This window comes from Trachypithecus francoisi, unplaced genomic scaffold (assembly GCF_009764315.1).
Source record: "Trachypithecus francoisi isolate TF-2019V2 unplaced genomic scaffold, Tfra_2.0 Lachesis_group20, whole genome shotgun sequence".
NCBI classification, from domain to species: domain Eukaryota; kingdom Metazoa; phylum Chordata; class Mammalia; order Primates; family Cercopithecidae; genus Trachypithecus; species Trachypithecus francoisi.
Window position 1 is genome coordinate 10,365,005 of NW_022681466.1, and position 17,141 is coordinate 10,382,145.

The window sequence follows — 17,141 nt, forward strand, 5'->3', positions numbered from 1 at the left end:
GACACACCAGACACCACCTCTGCTCCACGGAGAGATGAACGAGCCCTGAGCAACTGGGGAATAGCAAAAGAAACTCCACCAACCCCTCCCTCTCCTCCCTTCCCAGAGAGGAAGCCTCTCTCTCCCCTCATCCTCACCGCCTGGCTGCGAGGATCGGCCAGAGATCTCCCAGGAGGGTTTTGGAAAAGACTCTAAAGGAAGTAGAAGCTTCCAGGCCCAGTGGCTCTCCGCTTTCAGCCGCTGCCCGCCCCTACATTTGTTCTTGGTCGGTCCCCACCCAGTTGACCTCAGCTGAGCTAGGACCAGCTCAGGACCCCACCCCCAGCACCCCACACAGCTGGGAGTTGTTACTGCAGGCCCTCAGATGTTTACCCAGGGCCTGCCCTGCCTCCGCTCTCTGCTGCCAACACAGATTCTTAAAGGGCTCAGGCTGGTTTCCCTCCTCCTGGGCCTGGGGGACCCGCTTCTCTCTGGACGCTTCCCGGGAGTCCCCTCCAGGCCCTGGCGTCTCTAGGGAAACCCCCTTCTGTGGGGGAGGAGGCGCAGAATGTGGACAGCCAGGGTCAGCAGTCTGGACGACTCCCTCAGTGGCCAGTCCCTGGGGCCCAGGTCCCCCTGACTGTCCAGGGTGGCCTGCCTACCTGGCCTCCTTTTCTTCCGTGGCTAGGAGGACATTCACCCCCACCGTGGGGAAGCTCAGGGCAAGTTCCTGAGACCCGCTTTTTGGGGACCCCTCCTACCAAGGTCTTCCTGGCCAGGCCTCCTCTCTGATCAGGCGAATAAACACAGGAACCCCAGGGTCTGGGGAACCCACAGCCCCAGAAGTACCAAGCTGTGCTGAAATGCAAAAAACCCTTTTGAAGGGAGCTGAAGGTTTTAAGCATTTGAAGAAATTCTCTGAACTTGTAAGACACCAGGCAGGCTATGGACATGTCCCACGGACTCCCCACCCTCAAACCCAAAGGGAGCTGTCGGTCCAGCAGGGCGGGAGGAGCTGGCTTGGCCCATCATGTGGTCAGTGGTGAGCCCTCCGAGTCGTTCCCCAGGCTGAGACCATGGAGGAGGGCAGATCAGCCACCCAGGCCTCGGTAGGCTCGGTGCCAGCAGGGTCCAGCTCCTCTGCTTTCCTCCTCCTGAGCCCCAGCCAAGGCAAAGGCTTCAGATTGTGGCAAAGCCTGAACCCCAAACATGGAGCACTGCCCGTAATCAGATGGAGGTGAGAGAGAGCTTGTAGCCAGGCCTGGGATAGCACCAAAATTCCTAACCTGGGGCTCCAAAAGAGGAAAGATTCCTGCCGGATTTAGCATAGAGCTGGCCCTCTATGAACATCGGGTGATGACAAGAAAAGATGCCAGCCAGATGTGCTGGCTCATGCCTGTAATCCCAGCACTTTGGGAGGCCGAGGTGGGAGGATCACCTGAGGTCAGGAGTTCGAAACCAGCCTAACGTGGTGAAACCTTGTCTCTACTAAAAATACAAAACATTAGCGGGACGTGGTTGTGCACGCCTGTAATCCCAGCTGCTCAGGAGGCTGAAGCAGAAGAATCACTTCAACCCGGGAGGCGGAGGCTGCAGTGGGCCAAGGTCGTGCCACTGCACTCCAGCCTGGGCGACAGAGTGAGACTCTGCCTCAATAACAAAAAAAAAAAAAAGAAGAAGAAGAAGAAAAGATGTGTAAACATTCCCACCATCTTGATCGCAGAAACAGTCCTGTCAAAGACTCCAGATGCCTTTCATTCAGTATTGACAACACCCTTGAAGAGGTCAGCAGCCTATATTACAGACACCAGAGCTGAGCTTCAGAGAGCGGAGGCCTCCTGTCTAAGACCACACAGCCAAGAGGCAGGCGGCCAGCCTGGACTTGTGACTCGGAGTGGCATCTCACCACCTTTTGCAACGGATCCATCTGGAACCCAGAGGTCCCATTGCTCGCAGGGCTGTAGTTGCAGAGTGAGGCAGGCATGGTCTTAGGCTGCAGGGTAAGACCAGGGCAAGCTGGGCCTCAGCTTTGGGTTGGGGGCTTTAAAATGGGCACAGGACTCCTTTGAGCCTCCTGGAGAAACCTGTCTCAGGGCATTTGTCCTCTAGGATGAGTGGGTGGGAGGGACGGGGTCACTGAGGCCTCCCCCGAGCTCTAGTCTCATTGCAGGCTTGGAAACGGCCCCAGTGAAAGAGGCGGAGGAGAAAGCCAGCAGCCCCAGGAGATGGTGAAGGTCAAAAGCAGCCCTGGTTACCATCGCTAGCCAGCCCCCAAGTCTTTGCGTTGCCATGGCAACACTACTCCTGTGCTGCCCATCCCCGCACGGGGTCTGCTGTGACTAAAGCAAAAAGCCGCTTCCACGAGGCTCCTTAAAAAGGCTTTGAGGCTGTCTAATGGGGACCAGCTGCTCAGCAAATTACAAACATGCAGAAGAATAAGGCTCTGCTGGCGGGTAGAGTTCTCCTGCCCAGCCCTCCCTGCGTGCAGCTTCTGCTGGGGGCAAGAGGGCAGCCCCTCCCGGAGAAGCCATCCGCCCACCCTTTCCACCTCTGACAGCCTCCCCGGAGCTGAGCTGTCCTGACCTCAGACACCCGGCTGGCTCCCCGACTTCCATGTCAAGCTCCCTACTTTGTCCTCCATTCTGTTGAAAAGGGGACGGGAGCAGGGAGACAGCCCAAATAGAGCGCACCCCATCAGAAGGGTACGGTGGGGCAAAGGCATCCCCAGCATCCAAAGCTCCCAGGGGATTCCAATACACAGTCCCAGAGGTGAATCACTGGCTCAGACCTGGTGGATTTCACACTCACGTGGCACCAGAATTCCAGGAGGGCTCTGAAGACACAGACGCAAACTCACCCCAATTCCCTAGTCTCCGGTTCAGTCAGACCGGGGTGTTCCCAGGAATCTGCACTGCTGACTGGTTTCCTAGGCACTGCGAGGCTGCTGATGGAAACCCCACTTTGAGAAGTACAGGTTCCATCTGCTCTGAGGGTGAGCAGAGCTGCTCCTGCATCTATCACCTTCTTCATTTCCTCCACTTGTGACTCAACTAGGATTCATGTTCTGAGTTTTGGGGGTTTCCTCCTAGGGTGTAGATGTAGTGATGGTGGACATAGGTCTATACTGACCTTTTGTGTGAAGGCAGAGGTTCATTCATTCATTCAGCAAAGACTTGAGGGCCACCCACGTTCCCACCTGGCGCCGGGCTTTCCCGGAAGCTGATGGTGGGAAAGATGAATTCAGCCTGGTAGTGGTGGAGACACCGGCAGAGATCTACCACGCCCTGTGGAAGGGCTGTGGGGGACACAGAGTGCGCTTCGGTCACAGGCTGGGGCTGAGACTCGGACGCCCAAGAGGCACTCTCAGAGGTTGTGAAGGCTAAGCCCCTGGTCCCAGAGTGTGGCCGGAGGACCAGCAGCGTGGGCATTGCCGGGAGCTGATTAGAACTGCAGAGGTGCAGGCCCCTATTTAGCAAGAGCCCAGTGACCTGAAGGTACTCAAAGGTTGGGAGGTCCCCAGAAGCACCCACAGGAATTAACCTGGTAAAGAAAAAAAGAATGTTCCATCCTGGCCAACGTGGCGAAACCCCATCTCTACTAAAAAGGCCAAAATTAGCCAGGCATGGTGGTGGGCACCTGTAATCCCAGCTACTTGAGAGGCTGAGGCAGGGGAATCGTTGAACCTGGGAGGCATAGGTTGCAGTGAGCTGAGATCAAGCCACTGCACTCCAGCCTGGGCAACAGAGCAAGACTCCGTCTCAAAAGCAAAACAAAAGAATGTTCCAGAAAAAGAAGTCATGTGAGCATTACAAGAATGATTTTTTTTTCTTTTTTTTGGAGACAAGGTCTCACTCTGTCCCCAGGTTGGGGTGCAGTGGTACCACCTCAGCTCACTGCAGCCTCAACCTCCCTGGGCTAAGGTGATCCTCCTGCCTCAGCCTCCCGAGTACCTGGGACTACAGGTGCACAACATCATACCTGGCTAATCTTGGTGTTTTTTTGTAGAGGTGGGTTTCACGATGTTGCCCAGGTGGGTCTTGAGCTCCTGGGCTCAAGTGATCTACGGCTTCCCACGGTGCCCGACGACCAGAGCCAGGATTTCTGGGGCTGGGTGACAGGGATGGGGAAGCATCTGATCACCAGAGGCTGCTGTCGGCCCCTTGCGTGGAGTAGCCAACCCTCCCAGTTTGCCCAGGATGGAGGGTTTTCTGTCGGTCATGTTAAAGAAAACGATTTGGTGACACTTGTGTGAGGTCAGTGAGGCTGACTTGACTCAGGGCCATCTCGATAGGTGCAGGGACCGTGCAGCAGGGACCTGCCATGGGCTGAGGTCAGGGTCAACTCAAATGCAGCATGGCCAGGGAGCAGGGTAGGGGTCAGAGCAGCGGGGGGTGGTGGTGGGGAATTACTAAGAGCAAGCAGGGGGTCAGAGGGATTCCAGCTAAACCGACCTAACAGGATTCTTGCTGAAGGCAGGCGGGTGACCAGCAGTGACCAGACATTGCCTGAGGGACGGTGGAGGGTGGAGGATGGGGGCTTCTTGCTAAACTGACTTCACAGGAATGGCAGAAAGTGGATTTTACAAGGAGGCATGGAGATGGGGTCCCAGAGAAGGTCTGGGGGCCTGAGGCTAAAGCACCAAGCTCCCCCGACCTCTGACTCTGCCCTGGGGTGGTGGAATGACTCACCTGATGGGAAAAACTGGGTGTTGATTTGCTAAAATCCCAAGAGCAGGTCTGCATTTAGAAAGCACTGGCTCCTTGAGAAGCCTGGCCTGGATCCTGGAGCCCAGGTGGGCTCCTGAAACAGATGATGGCTGAGGGATGTTGCCTGGTTGCTGGAAGTGAGCGAGGCAGCAAAACACTATCTCTTGGCCTGTCCCCAAGTCAAAATCCCACCTTACGGGAGCCAGTTGCTTTGGGTTAAGGGTTGGGGAGCTGAGAGATGGAAAGGAGCCTAGAAGACATCAGGGCTCCCCGTTTTTCAGAAAGGAGCCTGCGGGGAGGGGAGAAGGGACTCAGCTCTGGAACCAAGGACTGGACCTCGGGTCCCAAGCCCCAGTCTCAGGAGCTGCTACCTCCTTATTAAAGCACCAGGGGCCCCTCCAGGACGGGCCCCATTCAATGGCAGCTGCCTCATCTCTGTCCCACTCTGTTAGAAAACACCTCCTTATATTAAGCCCAAATCTGTCTTTCACAGTTTCTTTGATTCGGCCTCTTGGATCTTTTTAAGATGTTGTGATCAATGACTCATTCAAATCTTCTCTCACCAATCCCACCACCAGCATCCTCAAATTGACTGAATTTGCTGTCTATTTCTAAGGTCAAATTTGCAGCCACTTCCTGATGCCTCCCACGGAGGTTGGCGCTGGTCCCTGATGCAAGGAGGTGGCCGCCGCCAAGGGACTCACCAAATGTGGAGGTTTGCCAAAGTTATGTCGAAGAGCCTGGATCTCAAAGTGAGCCGTCTCCCGGGAAACAGCTCGAGACGTTCAGATTCTGAACATCCACTCCACACGCAGCAGGGGGGGCTTGAGATCTCAGCATGTGCGTGTGAGAGAAGCAGCCCAGGAGGCCCCCATGGGCTCTGACATCCAGGAGGCTTGCAGTGGGAGGATGGGGGTGTGAGAAGGTCCCCCTGGGAGCCAGAACTCCACCCCACGCCCAGCATCCACCTGGCTGCCAGTGGGATTCGAATTAGAGAATGCATGTGATGGCAAAACAGACTGCACTCCTGGAACCCTGAGCAGCCTCCTGTGGCTGAATTCCGTCCCCCAGAAACATACATCTGCGTCCTGACCACCAGTACCTGTGGCCGTGACTTTATTTGGATATAGGGTCTTCACAGATACAATCAAGGCTCTTGCCCAGGTGCGGTGGCCCAAGCCTGTAATCCTAGTACTTTGGGAGGCCAAGGCAGGCGGATCACTTGAGGTCAGGAGTTTGAGACCAGCCTGGCCAACATGGCGAAACCCTGTCTTTACTAAAAATATAAAAATTAGCCGGGCGTGGTGGCAGATGCCTGTAATCCTAGTACTTTGGGAGGCTGAGGCGGGCGGATCACCTGAGGTCAGGAGTTCGAGACCCGCCTGGCCGACATGGGGAAAGCCCATCTGGGAGTTTCCTAAGCTGGGAGATAGGGTGGGGACAGATTCTCCTTTAGAGCCCCCAGAAGGAACCAGCCCTGCAGACACCTTGATCTCAGACTTCTGGTCTCCAGAGCTGTGAAAAGGAAATCTCTTGTTTTAAGTCACCCAGGAAATGTCTGCTGTTTAGGCAGACGCAGGAAACTAATACCAAGCCCCACATTCCTGTCCCTTCCCAGGAGTCAGGTCTGGACATTGTGTAGACCCCAGGATCTGAGGTGGGCCGGAAAGGCTGGAGACTGGGTCCTGCTTCGGAGGGACTGAGGGGGTCAGAGACACTAGCAAGCTTGGGTGAAGCAGAGATCTGCAGGCCGGCTCCCAGCTGCCCCGACTGGAGCCAGTTCTGATAAGGAAGCAGGGCCAGGCAGCGCGACTCAGGCCCCCACTCACCCTGCCTGGTCCTGGGCAGTGCCGTGATGGCCCAGAGTCCAACCCTTGGGATGGGCTGACTGGTCCTCCTGAGACCCCACTCCCACTCCTTGGAATGTTGGATTCTCCCCAGACCATCTCTGGATACCTCCCTCCTTTTGTCTTTGGGTCAATACCCTGGTTGCATCCCTCCAGTCAGGCTCCAACTCACCTTCCCTCCCTCCTGGCAGTTGCATCTTTCTGTCCGTCTCTGCTGTGGTCTGTTTATCTCCTCTCCTCCCATTAGACTCTAAATGAAAACTGTCTCTGCTTCTGACACCCAAAGTGTGGGCTTTCCTCCCCCATACCGAGTAGTTCTCCAGTTTTTTTTTTTTTTTTTTTCCTGAGACAGTGTCTCACTCTTCGCCCAGGCTGCAGTGCAGTGGTCTGATCATAGCTCACTACAGCTATGCAGTCCTCCCACCTCCCAGGCTCAAACCATCCCCCCACCTCCTGCCACCACACCCTGCCATTTTTTAATTTTTTGTACAGAGGGGGGTCTCACTATGTTGCCCAGGCTGGTCTTGAGCTCCTGGGCTCAAGATACTCTCCTGCCTCAGCTTCCCAAAGTGTTAGGATTACAGGCGTGAGTTCATTCAATCCTGAAACTATCCGGAGTTCGCACAGACCCCACAGGTTAGGCGCTCAAGACTGCCCCTAACATCAGACCTCGATCACAAGCAGAGGGCCCTCAGGTTGCCCACATTTCGGTCCAACTTGGCTACAAATTGGGGGCTTCCATGACCCTCTTCTTGGGTTTGGTGATTTGCTGTTAGGGCCTCCCATGACCCCCTCTTCAGATTTGCTGATTTGCTTTTTCTTTTTTTGTTTTTGGTTTTCCTTTTTTTTTTGAGACGGAGTCTCAAAAAAATTGCTGGGTTCAAGCAATTCTCCTGCTTCAGCCTCCTGAGTAGCTGGGACTATAGTCATGTAGTCCAGCTAATTTTGTATTTTTGTAGAGACAGGGTTTCACCATGTTGGCCAGGCTGGTCTCGAACTCCTGACCTCAAGTGATCTGCCCGCCTCGGCCTCCCAAACTGCTGGGATTGCAGGCGTGAGCTACTGCTCCTGGCCGAGGATTTGCTATTGGTGGCTCTCACAGCCTCCTCCTCACATTTGGTGATTTGCTATGGAAGGGCTCACAGAACTTTTCTTAGGGTCACCAGTTGATGATAAAGGATGCCAGAAGGAGACACATATAGACCAAGGTCCAGAAGGGTCCAGGGCAGGCGCTCCTGTGCCTCTGGAGTACACGTTGTGCCAGCCTCCAGGCTCATGGGTTCATTCATCACGCTGAAGTTCTCTGAGCCCTTTCTCTTAAAGCTTTTATGGAAGTTCCACTACGTGAGCATGATGGATGAAACCATTGGCCGTTGGCAACTGACTCAATCCCTGGCCCTTCCAGCTTCCTGGAAGTCAGGGGATGGGGCTGAAAGTTTCAACTCACTAATCCCATGGTTGGTTCCTGGGGCAGCAGCCCCCATGTTGAGACTAGCTAGGGACCACTGAGTCACCTCATTAGCATAAGTAGGGATGGTGGAAAGGGGTTCCTTATGAATAACAAAAGGCGCTTCTCTCACCTCTCTCAGAAAATTTCAAGGCTTTTAGGAGCTCTGTGCTGGGAACCCAGGAACCGGGAGCAAAGACCAAATAGAATATATATTTCTTGCCAGGCACGGTGGCGCATGACTGTAATTCCAGCACTTTGGGAGGCTGAGGTGGATGGATCACCTGAGATCAGGAGTTCAAGACCAGTCTGGCCAACATGGTAAAACCCCGTTTCTACTAAAAATAAAAAAAATTAGCCGGGCTTGGTGGTGAGTGCCTATAATCTCAGCTACTCGGGAGGCTGAGGCAGGAGAATCACTTGAACCCAGGAGGCGGAGGTTGCAGTGACCCAAAATTGCGCCACTGCACTCCAGCCTGGGTGACACAGTGAGACTCTGTCTCAAAAAAAAAAAAAAAAAAACAGAAAACAATAATATATATTTCTTATTCTCTCACAGCCCTGACTGAGCCCCTTGCAGACAAAGCCCCCAGTCCTCTTACTGGTACCCCTGAGCTTGGCCTGGAGGAGCCTCCGTGAGAATCTCCTGAACGGGGCTTTTGAATGCACATGTGTGAATGAACACATATGGTGGGTGCATGTGTGCAGACTGAACACACACGTAACACTTGGAGCGCTAACGTAAGCAGGAGGGAGGCGTGGAAGACAGGGCTGCATTCTTCCTCCCCGTTTTGCAACTGCCACAGGCTTGGCTCTGAGCTCCTGGCTTTGCCCCAGTGACATTCTGTCAGAAGACCAGCCGCTGCCACATCAAACCATTTCTGTCCAGCTCTCACTCAGGCCCAGGGCCTGCCACCTCCATGGGCCACACGAGTGGGGCAAGAGGAAGCCCAGCCGTTTCAGGGAGTTTGTGAGTGTATTTGTGCAAGGGTGTGGCCAGACCTGGGGTGTGAATGCCTGAAGAGCCAGGAGGCTGCTCTTAAGAAATATTTCACTGCAGCTGGGCGCGGTGGCTCATGCTTGCAGTTCCGGCACTTTGGGAGGCCGAGGTGGGTGGATCACCTGAGGTCGGGAGTTCGAGACCAGCCTGACCAGCATGGTGAAACCCGGTCTCTATTACAAATACAAAAATTAGCCAGTCATGGTGGCGCATGCCTGTAATTCCAGCTACTTGGGAGGTTCAGGCAGGAGAATCGCTTGAACCCGGGAGGCAGAGGTTGTGGTGAGCTGAGATCATGCCATTGCACTCCAGCCTGGGCAACAAGAGTCAAACTCAGTCTCAAAACAAAAAAAAAAGAGTCATCCATGAATCCCCTCCCCAACAAAGGTGCTAACACAGATCACAGGCTCTTCTCCCTCCTAGCCAAATCCATCCCAATTCCCACAGCAAGGAGGATGGAATTTCCCCAAGTCCTTCCCTCAGATCGCCCAAGGCTGCTGCCCAGTAGGATAGTTCCCTGAAGGAACATATAGGTCATTTGGGAATGGAGGAAGAGTGGGGAATGGAGACTCAAAAGACAACCAGTGAACATTCTGGTTTTTTTTTTTTGAGACGGAGTCTCACTCTGTCACCCAGGCTGGAGTGCAGTGGCCAGATCTCAGCTCACTGCAAGCTCCGTCTCCCGAGTTTACGCCATTCTCCTGCCTCAGCCTCCCGAGTAGCTGGGACTACAGGCGCCCGCCACCTTGCCCAGCTAGTTTTTTGTATTTTTTAGTAGAGACGGGGTTTCACCGTGTTAGCCAGGATGGTCTCGATCTCCTGACCTCGTGATCCGCCCGTCTCGGCCTCCCAGAGTGCTGGGATTACAGGCTTGAGCCACCGCGCCCGGCCCTAGTGGACATTCTATACAGGATTGTTCTGCATGTTGCTCTTTGGAAAAACTTGGGCCGGGTGCAGTGGCTCACGCCTGTAATCCCAGCACTCTGGGAGGCCGAGACAGGCGGATCGCTTGAGGTCAGGAGTTTGAGACCAGACTACTAGCCAACATGGTGAAACCATTCTCTACTAAAAATACAAAAATTAGCCAGGCGCAGTGGTGGGTGCCTGTAATCTCAGCTACTTGGGAGGCTGAGGTGGGAAAATTGCTTGAACCAGGGAGGCGGAGGTTGCAGTGAGTCAAGATTGCACCACTGCACTCCAGCCTGGGCAACAGAGCGAGACTCCAACTCAAAACAAAAAACAAAAAACAACAAAAAAACCACTTGATATTGATCTTCTATGTCAGTACATATAGGGGCCACAAAAGAGTAGCTCTACAATATTCCACTCTCTGGATGCCCGGAATGAACTTAGCTGTTCCTCAATGCATGGAATCTCCTTCTGCCTTTGGGAAGCCTGCCTGCATGTGGGCTGCAAGGCCCAGGTCACTGCTCTCAGGTGGCCTCGCGGGGCTTTGAGCCTGGAGCAGGGCTCTCAGTAAGGCAGGAGTGGTTCAAATGCTTGCTGTGGGTGGTGACAGCAGCCACAGCCAGAACCCAGTGTCCCCTGAGGGCAGTGAGCAAGTCTGTGTCAATTCCAGCCGGATTATTCCAGGTTCAGAGGTCTTCATCTTCCTGGTTATGGCCAATTACAAATGGTCATAAATTCTTCACTGCAACCCTTATCAGGAGGTGGAGTTTATTTTCCACGTTTGGATCTATGCTGGCATTGTGATGTGTGTGTCCAAGCCTGGACCTCAAGAAGCCTTGCCTGTTAGGCTGGGTGTGGTGGGTCACGCTTGTAATCCCAGCACTTCAGGAGGCCAAGGCAGGCGTATTGCTTGAGCTCAGGAGTTCAAGACCAGCCTAGGCAACATAGCGAGACCCTGTCTCTACAGAAAATTTAAAAATTAGCCAGGTGTGGTGGCGCGTGCCTGTAGTCCCAGCTACTCAGGAGGCTGAGGGACTGAGATGGGAGGACTGCTTGAGCCCAGGAGGTCAAAGCTGCAGTGAGTCATATTCGCGCCAAAACCATGATCATGCCACTTCAGCCTGGGCAACAGAGCGAGACTCTTAAAAAAAAAAAAATTTTTTTTTTTTTTTGAGACAGTCTCGGTCTGTTGCCTAGGCTGCAGCGCAGTGGCGTGATCTCAGCTCATTGCAACCTCTGCCTCCCAGGTTCAAGTGATTCTCCTGTCTCAGCCTCCCCAGTAGCTGGGATTACAGGCACGTGCCACCACGTAAGGCTAATTTTTGACAGGGTTTTTCCCATGTTGGCCAGGCCGGTCTCAAACTTCTGACCTCAAGTGATCTGCACACCTTGGCCTCCCAAAGTGCTGGGACTACAGGCGTGAGCCCCACGCCCAACCAGAAAAAAAAAAAAAAAATAGGTTCTGCATTCCACATCACGGAACACTGCCACCATGGGACCAGGCCTGGGTTAGCGTCTACCAGAATGAGACCCTGTGGAGAGAGGGTCCCCACCTTCCCAGCTCTTCCAGCCGTCCCAGGTGAGGCCTCTGACACGCGTGAGCCCAGCCAACACCACGGGGAGCAAAGGTGAGCCCTCCCACACGAGCCCAGCTGAAATGGCAACTCACAGGGTCAAGGCGATGAATGGTTATTGTTTTATGGTTCTCAGCCACTGAGTTTTCGAGTAGTTTGTTACTTAGCAAAAGTTAACCGCACAGCCACCTTACTTAATTCCCGCTCAACTCCTAGCCTTCCTATCAATTCTGTGAGCTTCATATTTTTTTCCATAAATCTTTATCCTGTTTAAGTTAACCAGAGGTGGTTTCTGTTGGTTGCAACTAAGAACACTGGCTGGTATAAAAATTAGTACGAGGCTGGCCGGGCGTGGTGGCTCATGCCTGTAATCCCAGCACTTTAGGAGGCCGAGGTCAGGAATCAGGACCATCCTGGTTAATACAGTGAAACCCCATCTCTACTAAAAATACAAAAAAAAAAAATTAGCTGAGTGTGGTGGCAGGTGCCTGTAGTCCCAGCTACTCGGGAGACTGAGGCAGGAGAATGGCGTGAACCTGGGAGGCAGAGCTTGTAGTGAGCCGAGATCACGCCACGGCACTCTAGCCTGTGTGATAGAGTGAGACTCCATCTCAAAAAAAAAAAAAAAAAAAAAAAAATTAGTACAAGGCTGGGCACAGTGGCTCACACCTGTAACCCCAGCACTGTGGTAGGCTGAGGTGGCTGGATCACCTGAGGTCAGGAGTTCAAGACCAGCCTGGCCAACATGGTAAAACCCCGCCTACTAAAAATACAAAAATTAGCTGGGCATGGTGGTGCACACCTGTAATCCCAGCTACTTGGGAGGCTGAGGCAGGAGAATCTCTTGAACCCAGGAGGCGGAGGTCGCTGTGAGGCAAGATTGTGCCACTGCACTCCAGCCTGGGCAACAAGAGTGAAATTCTGTCTCAAAAATAAAAGTTCACAGGAGCTTTACTCAAAATAACAACAACAAAAACCACCCTCTGAAAACAACACAATGCCCATCCTCTGTCGACTGGGTTGGTAACCCGCGGCATAGTCAGGTAACGGGGTTCACTTCAGCTACAAAGAACAACGTGCATGAATCTCACGGGCATTGTGTGGAAGCCAAAAAGGCTGACACGACACTAAAGAGTGGGTACTTAGGTACGATTTCATTTACATGAAGTTTAAGAGCCGGAACAACTACTGGATGTCGACAGAAATCAGAATCAGTGGTTACAGGGTGGAGGTTCTGACCTAGAGAACCTTCTAGGGTGAGGGAAAGGTTCGGTGTCTCTATCCGAGGGGTGGTGCCAGCAGTGTTTATATGGAACGCAACAATTCACTGAGCTCTACGCTTCCCACATGTGTGTGCATAATATAGCAATAAAATGGTTTTTAAAAATCTCACTGACAGCAGGGTACTGTGGCTCATGCTTGTAATCCCAGCGTGAGGAGGCCCATGCGGGAGGACTGCTTGAGCTGAGACATTTGAGACCAGCCTGGGCAAAATAGCAAGACCCCATCTCTAGAAAAACTCAGAAATTAGCTGGGGATGGTGGCACACACCTGTGGCCCCAGCTACTCAGGAGGCTGAGGTAGGAGGATCGCTTGAGCCTAGGAGGTCAAGGCTGCAGTGAGCTATGATCGGTCCATTGCACTCCAGCCTGAGTGACAGAGTGAGACACTGTCTCAAAAAAATAAAAATAAAGAGGAGCTCAGTCTCAGGATAGACGACTGGGAAAAGTTTTGTCCTTTTCTGCTACCTTCTTCTTGCCTGAAAGGCAGAAGTGATGGCTGGAATCTCAGCAGCCATTATAGATCATGAGGGTAGCCTTGAGAGTGGCAGGCATACAATAATGGTGTACAAATGGAGGAAGTCTACCTCCAGAAAGGATGCCTTCTCCCTTTTATATGACAGAAAATAAAGAAAAATGTCATACAGTGCCCTTGCTATGTTAGGCTTTCATGATAGGAAGCTGAAGCTAAAAATATGTAGTACAGGTGCATGCATGAGAGATTCTGGCTTTGTGTGCTAGCTTGAGCAGCTGGGAGCGGTGCTAATTATCTTCTCAATTGCTTTGACTGAAAACTGGAGTCACGGATGGCCCATGAATTCCTCAGTGTGTTGTAGAGAAAAGAATCCAGGCACCGAGGAGCCAGAAGCCTTGAAGTGTGTGCGGTGTGCAGTCAATTGCTGGCCTCTACTCTGGACAACCCAGGAAGCTTTCCTCCCGCAAAGCCTGCTCAGGGAAATGTGCAGGGAAGGAGGAACCAGTCTCCTAGAAAACTCCCTGCGGCTGCTCTGTGTAGGTCAGAGAGGCCCTCTGGACATGCTGCAATTGAAAGTGCTTCCTGATGGCCGTAAGGAGGAGGCAAACGGGACCAAAACAGGCAGGCATCTTGCAAAACCCTCACATGATCTGTAGCATTAGAAAAGCTCAAGCTCTGGGCCGGGCGTGGTGGCTCATGCCTGTAATCTCAAACACTCTGGGAGGCCGAGGCCGGCGGATCACCTGAGGTCAGGAGTTCAAGACCAGCCTGGCAACATCGTGAAACCCCGTCTCTACTAAAAATTCAAAAAAGTAGCCGGGTGTGGTAGTGTGCGCCGGTAGTCCCAGCTAGTCAGGAAGCTAAGGCAGGAGAATCGCTTGAATCCGGGAGGTGGAGGTTGCAGTAAGCCTCTGCACTCCAGCCTGTGGGACAGAGTGAGACTCCGTCTCAAAAAAAGAAAGAAAGAAAGAAAGAAAGAAAGAAAAGCTCAAGATCCGGCGAACAGAGGCACCTTGCACTATCACGATAGAGTCCTAGCCTCTCACCCAATTCCTGGATCACCCAGAGCCCCTTCGAAGGAAGGGTGGTCAAATCTCTTACAGAAAGGACCCTGTAATAAAATGACAAGGACTTACAGTACCAAGAATCCGCTCCCTGGCCTTCCCCAAAGAGGCTCTTGGCCATTAACCCGGCAACGGAGCCCCAGGGCAGGGGCGCGGCGGCTATCCTGAGGACTTACTTGGTGAGCAGCTTCTCCTCAGTTACACCAGACGAAGATGGCGCTGCCGCTGTTTCAGATGTGGCTGATTGGAGTAAATGAGTACAGCCCCGCACGTGGATGCAGCAGTTGCTGATGGCAGTTCCCTCCCCTTCTGTCTCCGTCTGTCTCTCTCTCCTGCATCCACACACACACGTGTGCACGCACATGCACACACACGTGCCCTGCCTCAGGAGCACACCGGCTGTCTCGTTCTGTCTGCTTCCTGCCAACTCCTCACGCTACAGTCGTCACACTGGACCAAAGTGAACACCAGTGGGTGCCCTATGTGTGTGGCCCTTGGCTGACGGGCGTGAGGGGCCTCCAGCAGGCCCGCTGGGGGACCACCCAAGAGCATCCAGTGGTTTGGAGCTGAGCAGAGCCCTCTTTGGCAGGGAGATTCACTCCTTCCAGCACAACCAGCTTTGGCCCAAACATTCGAGCGTGGGTCATGAGCTGCCCTCCATGAGCTGGAAGGACACAGGTGGACGTGGCCCTCAGGAGCGCGAGCAGTCCCTGGAGACATGGGTGATTTGCATCTGTGCCAAGGCCACCTCCCCCTCCACCCAGGGCACCTGGGGCCTCCCGTGGGGCCTAATGGGGCATTCCCTAATACCCGTGACAGAGGTGGGAGTAACGCAAACCTGTTTCAGATTGCACTGCAGGCTAATTCCAGGTGGGAACGGCCTGTTGCCTGGCAGAAAGGGGACCTCGCTTTGGGCAGAACCCTGAGTGGCCAATCTCAGTTTCCTTGTGGATGGAGGGAAGCCGGCCTGGGCCACGTGACCTGTGGAAGCAGCTCAGGATTTGGTCAGAGATGCCAGGGCTGGAGGGAGGAGGATGGAAGAGTAAGTAGCCATGAGCTTTGGGAAGAGGGCAGGGACCGGCGTCTTGGAATGGCCACGGAGATGAGGATGCTTCTGTCCCGACTGTTCCCTGAAAGGCCCCACGGCAGTCCCATGCTGGGGCACCTACCCTGGGGTGTGGGGACAGGTGTCACAGAGTGTCACTCTGCGCCTCTCCAGCCTCCAGGGTCTGCTCTGCTGAGAGGTGGCCTGGGGGGAGGGAGGCTTTGCATGGACTCACCACTGCCATGTCACCAAGGCTGATGGGAGCAGACCTGGTGCTCCTGGGCCCTCGCTCGGCGTCTCGATGCCCATGGGGAGCCCCGGCTTGTGGCCGACCCCTTCCATTGGAGGAGGCAGCTGCTCGCTCCCCAGGAATCTACACTTACTCTAGATCTGAATGCCTCCATCCTATATGGCCCTCAGTGCCACCAGCCCTTCACTGACTGAACACCTTTCCCGCCCTGCTGGCCACCCACAGACAGGCAGATGACTCAGGAGCTGCAACCAGGCTGCGGGTTCACGGTCACATGTGCCACCCATCACACATTCAAGGGCTCATGAAACAGGAAGGCTGGGATGGAACCTCAGTGGGATGGAACCTCAGGAGGTCAGTGAAGGGAAAAATGCAAGAGCCTGGCTCTGTGGACGTGCTGGGTGGCAGATGAGACAGTCCTGGAAGTCCCTGCCTCCAGATCCCCTAATACATCCTTTCCTTACTCCCTGTAGACAGGAAAATGCTGCCCTCCACCTGTGGACGCACCAGCTCAAGGAGCCCATCTGCAGTTCTCCTTGTTCAGAATGCACAGGTGTGAGCCATGGGGTCCTCGAGCAGGGCACCCATCACCCAGTGCAAAGGTTCTGCTTCTAGTCCCTGAAACCTGGGTTCTGTTTTTTTTGTTTGTTTGTTTTGTTTTGTTTTGAGACGGAGTCTTGCTCTGTCGCCAGGCTGGAGGGCAGTAGCGTGATCTCAGCTCACTGCAACCTCCACCTCCCGGGTTCAAGCAATTCTCCTGCCTCAGCCTCTTGAGTAGCTGGGACTACAGGTGCGTGCCATAACAACCAGCTAATTTTTGTATTGGGGGGTTTTCACCATGTTGGCCAGGATGGTCTCGATCTCTCGACCTCGTGATCCATCCTCCTTGGCCTCCCAAAGTGCTGGGATTATAGGTGTGAGCCACTGCGCCCAGCTGATGTAGGGGTTTTATACCCAAGAGAGGAATGTTTCCACCACGAGAGATCTCCACATTCCTTCCAATAGGCAGTGAAGATGGGGATTCCCCTCTGGGACCACTGTGCCTGTGGGTGAACAGGTGAAGAAGGGAGGAGCATTTTGGAGGCTGGGATGGTTGGTCCTAACTGTCCCAGGGAAACAGGGCAGCCGCTCAAAACTGCAAGCAGTACGGAAGTAATTTCTCACACTCCTGCCTCTCCCAGCTCCACACAGGGCTGCAGCCTCCCTTGCAGGCAGGACCCACGGGGCTCAGAGTTCCCTGGCAGGAAGACTCCAGTTACCTTCCCTGGCCCTGAGATGCCAGGGAGCGCAGAGCAGAAGAGAAGAGAGCTGCTGTGGTCCTGGGACTGACTCGAGAAACCGAGGCTGTGATTCTGGTCTTTGCCACATCTGCCACGCCTCTACCCTGACATCACTTTTCCTTCTTCTTCCTGAGCTCTTTGTGGTTCATCCCCAACAGTGATCTTGGCGGTGGTCTACAGTGCAATGTGGCCCCTTGGTTGCTAAAAATGTCAATAGGATCAAAATAGAAGTGGAGGAGGTAGGTCGGGCAGACTGGCTCATCCCTGCAATCCCAGAACGCTGGG